Genomic DNA, 10,043 nt, shown 5'->3' with positions numbered 1-10,043 from the left:
GCCCTGCCTGGGAGCTATTTCGGGCTAGTGCGGCGGCTGGTGGAGGCCTGTCCGAGGCTCGAGGTCATCAAGTGCTCCGTCTGCATCGAAGGTGCCCGTCGGGCCCTTGCCCATGCAAAGGTGCACTGGGGTAAGCTGGACGGTGAGAAGCTTGTGAAGTACGGGCCGCCGCCGGGGAAGGAGCATCGCAAGCCCGAGAACTACTACAAGGATGTTCTTGCAAGTGCCCGCCTTGTGGCGGATGAATGTACAAAGGATGTGATTTTTGAATGAACTCGCTCGTGTTTATCCTGTGCGCTGAAAACTTGTTCATATGCGCTAAGCAATGCTTATTGAATTTAAAATATTACTTTCTATGCGGCCGTTTATCAAAAATTGAGAGATGGCCAGTCGTCGGCTTCTCCCCCCATGCCACTAGTGCTGGGGTGTTCGGGATAAACCTGAGTGCTCTTTTTCCCATAGTTGGGTCCTTCGAGGGAGGCGCTCAGCACAACGAACCAGGCAATCGGACTATAATGCTTGAACACTCTCACTTAGCCATAGAACTCTATAATTTTAAATTTCGGCGAAGCCCCTAGTTCGGAAGACCGAGTTCGGGGCGCTATCCACGCCTTGGCCGGACAAAGCCAGCTCCTCGCTCGAAGCGGCATAAGCCTTTAGGGACTCGAAAAACCTCTCGAACAGCGACCGGTCTCATGACAGTCAGTTTTAGCTTTCTCCACTGAGGTGCTTAACCCAGCTGAACCGGGGCACAATCGCAGTGGTTCTCCTAGTGCTACCTTAGCCGATAGAGCGGAACGTAAGGCACCAAAACATAGGAGCCGGCCAAACCCAACTATTGACCCAAATCATGATTCGGAGCCGATGCATATAGTGCTATAAGTTCGGGGTGCCGCACTTGTGAAAGTGTACGGACTTCTCACACCATTATGAGGGGTACTGAAGCCCCTGGCGTGTTTGCCGTACCATGGTGTACGGGTGCAATCATGTCATTTAATAAACATAAATGTGAAAAGAAGATAATGCAAAAAATAGACAAGAAGCTAAGCATTGTTTATAGAGAGGCTATTTATCAAAGCCGAACGATACAAATAGTGCGGTAAGCAAAAGATATTGGACTATTCAGTATGTCCTGACCAGGGGCAGGCCGCGGAATTGTATTTAAAACAGGTATACCGCTCGTAATAGAGACCACCTAGGAGTTCCATAATGCGGCATGGCTTGTCTACCTCCCTGGATCTTGCATCGTTTCTGCGGCAGTCGAATTGCCGAACAGGTCATCCGAAGTATGGAGTCCTGAAAGTAAGAAAAAATTAAAAAAAGAATCCGGCAGCCCCTAGTACGTTTTAAGCCGTATTTTGGGCGTGTCGTTATTGTGCCCCTTCCCTTGTGCCCATGGTATTTCAAGGGCGTAGTTATGTATGCGAGGTGCTGGTTTTGCTATGTCGCAAAAGCTGGGGTTGGGGCCGCATTGCTACGCTTGCTCAGAGTGTGCCAGGCGGTCCTACTGTGGGTTACTCCGGGCGCGCTTGGCAGTGTCTGGCTTTTTAATGGCCGGACTGGAGAATTGCCTGAGAAGGCTACTTTGTACCTTCGCTGCGAGAGCCGCCGTATGCTCCTCCGTATGGAGGGAGCGTTCGTGTTTCCGTTGACCGTAATTACTCCTCGAGGGCCTGGCATCTTGAGCTTGAGATATGCATAGTGTGGCACCGCATTGAACTTTGCGAATGCGGTTCGTCCAAGCAGGGCGTGATAGCCACTGCAAAATGGGACTATATCAAAGATTAACTCTTCGCTTCGGAAATTGTCCGGGGATCCGAAGACCACGTCAAGTGTTACTAAGCCTGTACAGTTGGCTTCTACACATGGTATAACGCCTTTAAAGGTCGTTCTTGTGGGCTTAATCCTTGAGGGATCTATGCCCATTTTCCGCACTGTATCCTGATAAAGCAGGTTCAGGCTACTGCCGCCGTCCATGAGGACTCTTGTGAGATGAAATCCATCGATGATTGGGTCGAGAACCAATGCGGCGAAGCCGCCATGACGGATGCTAGTGGGATGGTCCCTTCGATCAAAAGTGATCGGGCAGGAGGACCATGGGTTGAACTTTGGGGCGACTGGCTCCATCGTGTATACGTCCTGTAGCGCACGCTTCCGCTCCCGCTTGGGAATGTGGGTTGCGTATATCATGTTCACCGTCCGCACTTGTGGGGGAAAGCCTTTCTGTCCATTGTTGCTTGGCGGCTTGGTCTCCTCGTCGTTGCTGTGCAGCCCCTTGTCTCTGTTTTCGGCCCTTAACTTGCCTGCCTGCTTGAATACCCAACAATCCCTGTCAGTGTGATTGGTTGGCCTTTCGGGGGTGCCATGTATCTAGAACAAGCGATCGAGTATTCGGTCCAAACTGGACGGGCCCTGAGTATTCTTTTTGAATGGCATTTTCCGCTGACCGGATTTATAGCCTTTGAATCCGACATTGACTGCCGTGTCTTCATTGCTGTCGCTGCTAACACGGCGTTTTTGCTTATTCTGACGTGTCTTGCCACTTTTGTCCTTGGTATCCGAATTACCAGGGTTCTTTGATAAGTTGTTACTGTGAGCTATCCAGCTGTCTTCTCCCGCGCAAAAGCGGGTCATGAGTGTCGTGAGGGCTGCCATGGATTTCGGCTTTTCCTGTCCCAGGTGCCGGGCAAGCCACTCGTCGCGGATGTTATGCTTGAAGGCTGCTAGGGCCTCTGCGTCCGGACAATCGACTATCTGGTTTTTCTTTGTTAGGAACCGTGTCCAGAATTGTCTGGCCGATTCCTCTGGCTGCTGAATTATGTGGCTTAAGTCGTCGGCATCCGGTGGTCGCACGTAAGTGCCCTGGAAGTTGTCGAGGAATGCGGCTTCCAGGTCCTCCCAAGAACCGATTGAGTCTGCTGGCAAGTTGTTAAGCCAATGCCGGGACGGTCCTTTAAGTTTGAGCGGGAGGTATTTGATGGCGTGTAGATCATTGCCGCGTGCCATGTGGATGTGAAGGAGATAATCCTCAATCCATACCGCCAGGTCTATTGTGCCATCATATGATTCGATGTTTATGGGTTTGAAACCCTCTGGGATTTTATGATCCATTAATTCATTCGTGAAGCATAGCGGGTGTGTGGCGCCTCTGTACTGGGCTATATCACGACGCAGCTCGGAAGAGCTATGTCTGTTGTGTTCGGCCCGGCCGGATTTGTTGTATCCGGAGTGAAGATCATTGTCACATGCCGTAGGGCGCCTGCGTGATCCGTAGATCGATCTTGTTTGTCTTGCCTTATCCTCCAGTATGTCTCGCAGGTCGGGCGCATTTTCCCGTGCCTTAGTTGAGCGGCGTCGGGAATGGCTTGGGTGGAGGGCCGAGAGGCCTCTCTGTCGCGGCCGCGAGGTGGCCGGTCTGCCATGTCATGCGCTGGTGATGTAGGTGCTTCCTCCTCTGACCGGGGTTGCGGCCTGTGCTTCGGGTAACTCTTGGAGGGGCGTTCGAGTTCATACTCTTCGGCCGCAAGGACTTCAGTCCATCTGTCAGCTAGCAAATCTTGGGCAGCTCTAAGCTGTTGCTGCTTTTTCTTGAGGCTTCTTGCCGTGGCTAAAAGCCTGCATTTAAAAGGCTCTTGTTCGGCGGGGTCTGATGGTATGACGAATTCGTCGTCATCGAGGCTTGCCTCGTCTTCGGAGGGAGGCGTATAGTTATCACCCTCGACCTCTCGGTCTGCCGCTCTCTCATGAGGGTTGGCTTCTCCATCTTCCTGTGCCGAATCTTGTTGAGGTGGGTGTTCTTCGGTGCTATCCGGGGTAGTATTATCTCCTGTGTCAGAATCACCGTTTTTGCTTTGGCAGGATTTAGAGCGGCGCCGCTGATGCCGGCGCTTTGGCTGTTTCTTGGGGGCGTCATCCCCCACTGTTCCATCGCCATCTCCATCTTTTGGAGTATCCACCATATATATGTCATATGACGAGGTGGCCTTCCAGCGCCCTACAGGTGCTGGTTCCTGTTCGTCTCCTACATCGTCGTCCATGCCGTCAATGTCTTCGGAGCTGAAGTCAAGCATGTCGGTTAGATCGTCGACAGTGGCTACAAAGTGGGTGGTGGGTGGGCTTTGAATTTCCTCATCGTCCGTATCCCACCCTCGCTGACCGTAGTCCGGCCAGGGCTCTCCTGATAAAGAGAGAGACTTAACAGAATTCAGGATGTCGCCAAAAGGCGAATGCTGAAAGATGTCTGCGGCGGTGAACTCCATTATCGGCGCCCAATCGGATTCGACTGGCAGGGGCGCGGGGGGTTCGGAGTCCCGGTTGGAGTCCGGATCCTCGGAGTCACGGGTTGTGCAGAGTGCGGGCTAGCGTTCGGCTCGATCGCTTTCGGGATCGCAGCCCCCGAGGTGACGTCCAACCGCCCATCCTCGATTGGCGCAATAGGATCCGAGTTAGAGGTCGGAACCGATGTGTGTGCGGCCTCCAGGACACTGTCCGGGGGCAGAGCTAGATCATGCCCCTCGAGATAGTGCGGCGCGCTTGGCCATGGCTCGAGCCCGTCAAAGATCAAGTCTCCGCGGATGTCAGCCGTGTAGTTTAAGCTTCCAAACCTGACTTGATGGCCAGGGGCGTAGCTTTCGATCTGCTCCAGGTGGCCGAGCGAATTGGCCCGCAGAGCGAAGCCACCGAAGATGAAGATCTGTGCGGGGAGAAAAGTCTCACCCTGGACCGCATCATTGTTGATGATCAAAGGAGCCATCGGGCCTAAAGGCGACGACACAGAGGAACTCTCAATGAAAGCACCAATGTCGTTGTGAAAACCGGCGGATCTCGGGTAGTGGGTCCCGAACTATGCATCTAGGCCGGATGGTAACAGGAGGCAGGGAACACGATGTTTTATCCAGGTTCGGGCCCTCTTGATGGAGGTAAAACCCTACGTCCTGTTTGATTAATATTGATGATATGGGTAGTACAAGAGTAGATCTACCACGAGATCAAGGAGGCTAAACCCTAGAAGCTAGCCTACGGTATGATTGTTGTATATGGAGTTGATTGCCTACGGACTACAACCCTCCGGTTTATATAGATACCGGATAGGGTTAGGGTTACATAGAGTCGGTTACAATGGTAGGAGATCTTGAGTATCCGCATCGCCAAGCTTGCCTTCCACGCCAAGGACATCCGGACACGGGACGAAGTCTTCAATCTTGTATCATCATAGTCCAGGAGTCCGACTGAAGGTATAGTCCGGCTACCCGAACACCCCCTAATCCAGGACTCCCTCAGTCCCCTTTATCCCATACGCAACAATCCCTTACTCTTGTTTATGCTTCTGTCACTCAAGCAACCCACTATAAGCGAATCATGAACGTATTGCAACACCCTACTGTGGGAATCCCTCAAGATTGCGCGACACGGAGGGCACAATAGGACAACACCAAAATAAAACATACAACTCGTGCCAATCTAGATCATCAATCAACCCAAAGATAAAGGATATCTACTCAAAACATCATAGGATGGTAACACATCATTGGATCATAATATGTGGCATAAAGCACCATGTTCAACTAGGGATTACAGCGGGGTGCGGGAGAGTGGACCGCATAAAAGAGATGAGGGTGATGATGATGATGGTGATGTTGATGAAGACGATCACCGCGGCGATGATTCCCCTCTCGATGGCACTCCGGTGCCACCAAGAGAGAGGAGGAGAGGTTCTCCTCCTTGTGCTTCCTCCTCCATGGCCTCCCCCTGGATGGGGAGAGGTTCTCCCTCTGGTCCTTGGCCTTCATGGTGATGATGTCCCCTCCGGGATCCTCCTCCATAGCCTCCGGTGATGGTGGCCCCCTCCGGCAGGGTGCCAGAGAGGACCTAGATTGATTTCTCGTGGCTACAAAGGCTTGCGGCGGCGGAACTTCCGATCAAGGTTAATTTCTGGAGGTTTGGGTATTTATAGGAGAGGTTGGCATCGAGAACAAGTCAGGGGCCCCACAGGTAGTCCACGAGGCACAGGGGCGCGCCCGGGGGGGCACCCTCATGGGGCCCACGAGACTCCCCTCCGATAGATTTCTGTTCCAGTATTTTTTATATTTTCTAGAAAATTCTCCGTTGATTTTCATCGCATTCCGAGAACTTATATTTCTGCACAAAAACAACACCATGGTAGTTCTGCTGAAAACAGCGCCAGTCCGGGTTAGTTCTAATCAAATCATACCAAAATCATATAAAACTATTGTAAAGATGGCATGAATACTTCATAAGGTAGATACGTTGGAGACGTATCATTGTCCTCGACGATAGCAACGATGACGCGTCGCTGCCACCGGTCCGCCATAGAGATGCCGGGTAGGGGTCCAGCAAGGGCTGCCCCGCCATCAAGAAGGAGAAGGCCGCCGCTGACGACGACGAGGACGGCGGCGACGTCGGCGACTTCTCCGCGCTGAGTGACTTCTTTGCCTCGTAGTTGTTTTTTTTAAACTTATGTAATAATGCCGAACATGCCGAATATAATGTGAAGTTTGCCGAATTTGGATGAACGTTTTGTCTAATTTGCCGAAATTTGCCGAATTCAGTTTTTTAAAAAACTAACTGCGTCTGGGGGCGGCCCTGGGGCGAGCGGCTGGGAACCCGCTCGCCCCATGCCGATTTTAGCGTTGGCTCGCCCCCAGGGGGGCGCGTAGAATCGCCGCCTGGGGGGCGAACAGCTGGAGATGCTCTTAGAGTCTTGTTACTCCTTATTCTCCTCATATCGACATCTCACCCAAAACTTGAAAACTTCAATCACACAAAACTTAACGAAACTTTGTGAGATAGATTAGTATGATAAAGAGCAAACCTTTTCACTTTTGGTACAGTCAAAGACAAGATTCATAATTGTTCTCACACAATGTCTACTTTAGCATATCATTTCCATAATTTATATTGAGCAATATAAGCCACGGAAACTAGAAAACAAGCAAACTATGCATTGAAAACAGAATCTGTCAAAAATAGAACAGTCTGTAGTAATCTGTACTCCAACAATACTTGTGCTACTCCAAAAATTCTAAAAAATATAGGAAAACCTGAGTAATTTGTCTATTAATATTCTGCAAAAAGAATCATCATTTTATCATGCTTCTGTTAAAAATGAGAATTGTTTTCTTGAGCGCAAAAGTTTCTATTTTTCAGCAAGATTAAATCAACTATCACCGTAAGCCATCCCAAAGGTCTTACTTGGCACTTTATTGAAACGAAAGCTATGAAACATTATTACTACAATAGATTAATCATGTGAACACACAAAAACAGTAGGTAAAAGTGTTGGGTTGTCTCCCAACAAGCGCTTTTCTTTAATGCCTTTTAGCTAGGCATGATGATTTCAATGATGCTCACATAAAAGATAAGAATTGAAACATAACGAGAGAATCATGAAGCATATGACTAGCACATTTAAGTCTAACCCACTTCCTATGCATAGGGATTTTGTGAGCAAACAACTTATGGGAACAAGAATCAACTAGCATAGGAAGGCAAAACATGCATAACTTCAAAACTTTCAACACATAAAGAGAAAACTTGGTATTATTGCAATATGTAAAAGCATATTTTCCTCTCTCATAATAATTTTCAATCGAATCATGAATGAATTCAACAATATAGCTATCACATAAAGCATTCTTTTCATGATCCACATGTTGGGGAACGTAGTAATTTCAAAATTTTCCTACGCACACGCAAGATCATGGTGATGCATAGCAACGAGAGGGGAAGAGTGTTGTCCACGTACCCTCGTAGACCGTAAGAGGAATCGTTATGACAACACGGTTGATGTAGTCGTACGTCTTCACGATCGACTGATCCTAGCACCGAACGTACGACACCTCCACGATCTACACACGTTCAGCTCGGTGACGTCCCATGAACTCACGATACAGTAGAGCTTCGAGGGAGAGCTTCGTCAGCACGATGGCGTGATGACGGTGATGATGAAGCTACCGGCACAGGGCTTCGCCTAAGCACTACGACGATATGACCGAGGTGGATTATGGTGGAGGGGGCACCGCACACGGCTAAAAGATCAATGATCAACTTGTGTGTCTATGGGGTGCCCCCTCCTCCGTATATAAAGGAGTGGAGGAGGGGGAGGGCCGGCCGTCCTATGGCGCGCCCCATGGGGAGTCCTACTCGCACCAGGAGTAGGATTCCCCCCTTCCATGTAGTAGGAGTAGGGGAGAAGGAAGGGGGGCGCCGCCCCCCTTCCTAGTCCAATTCGGACTAGAAGGGGAGGGGCGCGCGGCCTGTCCTGGCTGCCCCCTCTCTCTCCACTAAGGCCCATAAGGCCCATTACACTCCCTGAGGGGTTCCGGTAACCCCCCGGTACTACAGTATATGTCCAAACTCACTCGGAACCCTTCTGATGTCCAAACATAGTCATCCAATATATCGATTTTTATGTCTTGACCATTTTGAGACTCCTCATCATGTCCGTGATCATATCTGGGACTCCGAACTACTTTCGGTACATCAAAACACATAAACTCATAATATCGATCGTCACCGAACGTTAAGCGTGCGGACCCTACGGGTTCGAGAACTATGTAAACATGACCGAGACTCATCTCTGGTCAATAACCAATAGCAGAACCTGGATGCTCATATTGGTTCCTACATATTCTACGAAGATCTTTATCGGTCAAACCGCATAACAACATACGTTGTTCCCTTTGTCAATGGTATGTTACTTGCCCAAGATTCGATCGTCGGTATCTCAATACCTAGTTCAATCTTGTTACCAGCAAGTCTCTTTACTCATTCTGTAATGCATCATCCCGCAACTAACTCATTATTTACAATGCTTGCAAGGCTTATAGTGATGTGCATTACCGAGAGGGTCCAGAGATACATCTCCGACAATCGGAGTGAAAAATCCTAATCTCTATCTATGCCAACTCAACAAGTACCATTGGAGACACCTGTAGAGCACCTTTATAATCACCCTGTTACGTTGTGATGTTTGGTAGCACACAAAGTGTTCCTCCGGTATTTGGGAGTTTCATAATCTCATAGTCATAGGAACATGTATAAGTCATGAAGAAAGCAATAGCAATATACTAAACGATCAAGTGTTAAGCTAACGGAATGGGTCAAGTCAATCACATCATTTATCAATGATGTGATCCCGTTAATCAAATGACAACTCATGTCTATGGCTAGGAAACTTAACCATCTTTGATTCAACGAGCTAGTCAAGTAGATGCATACTAGTGACACTCTGTTTGTCTATGTATTCACACATGTACTAAGTTTCTGGTTAATACAATTCTAGCATGAATAATAAACATTTATCATGATCTAAGGAAATATAATTAATAATTCTATTACTGCCTCTAGGTCATATTTCCTTCAGTCTCCCACTTGCACTAGGGTCAATAATCTAGATTACACAGTAATGATTCTAACACCCATGGAGTCTTGGTGCTGATCATGTTTTGCTTGTGAGAGAGGCTTAGTCAATGGGTCTGCAACATTCAGATCCATATGTATCTTGCAAATCTCTATGTCTCCCTCCTTGACTTGATCGCGGATGGAATTGAAGCATCTCTTGATGTGGTTGGTTCTCTTGTGAAATCTGGATTCCTTTGCCAAGGCAATTGCACCAGTATTGTCACAAAAGATTTTCATTGGACCCGATGCACTAGGTATGACACCTAGATTGGATATGAACTCCTTCATCCAGACTCCTTCATTTGCTGCTTCTGAAGCAGCTATGTACTCCGCTTCACACGTAGACCCCGCCATGACGCTTTGCTTAGAACTACACCAACTGACAGCTCCACCGTTCAATATAAACATGTATCCGTGTTGTGACTTAGAGTCATCCGGATCAGTGTCAAAGCTTGCATCGAGGTAACCATTTACGACGAGCTCTGTGTCACCTCCATAAATGAGAAACAAATCCTTAGTCCTTTTCAGGTATTTCAGGATGTTCTTGACCGCTATCTAGTGATCCACTCCTGGATTATTTTGGTACCTCCCTGCTAAATTTAGAGCAAGGCACACATCAG

The sequence above is a fragment of the Triticum dicoccoides genome, chromosome 5A (assembly GCF_002162155.2).
Source record: "Triticum dicoccoides isolate Atlit2015 ecotype Zavitan chromosome 5A, WEW_v2.0, whole genome shotgun sequence".
NCBI classification, from domain to species: Eukaryota; Viridiplantae; Streptophyta; class Magnoliopsida; order Poales; family Poaceae; genus Triticum; species Triticum dicoccoides.
This window is presented reverse-complemented; position numbering follows the sequence as displayed.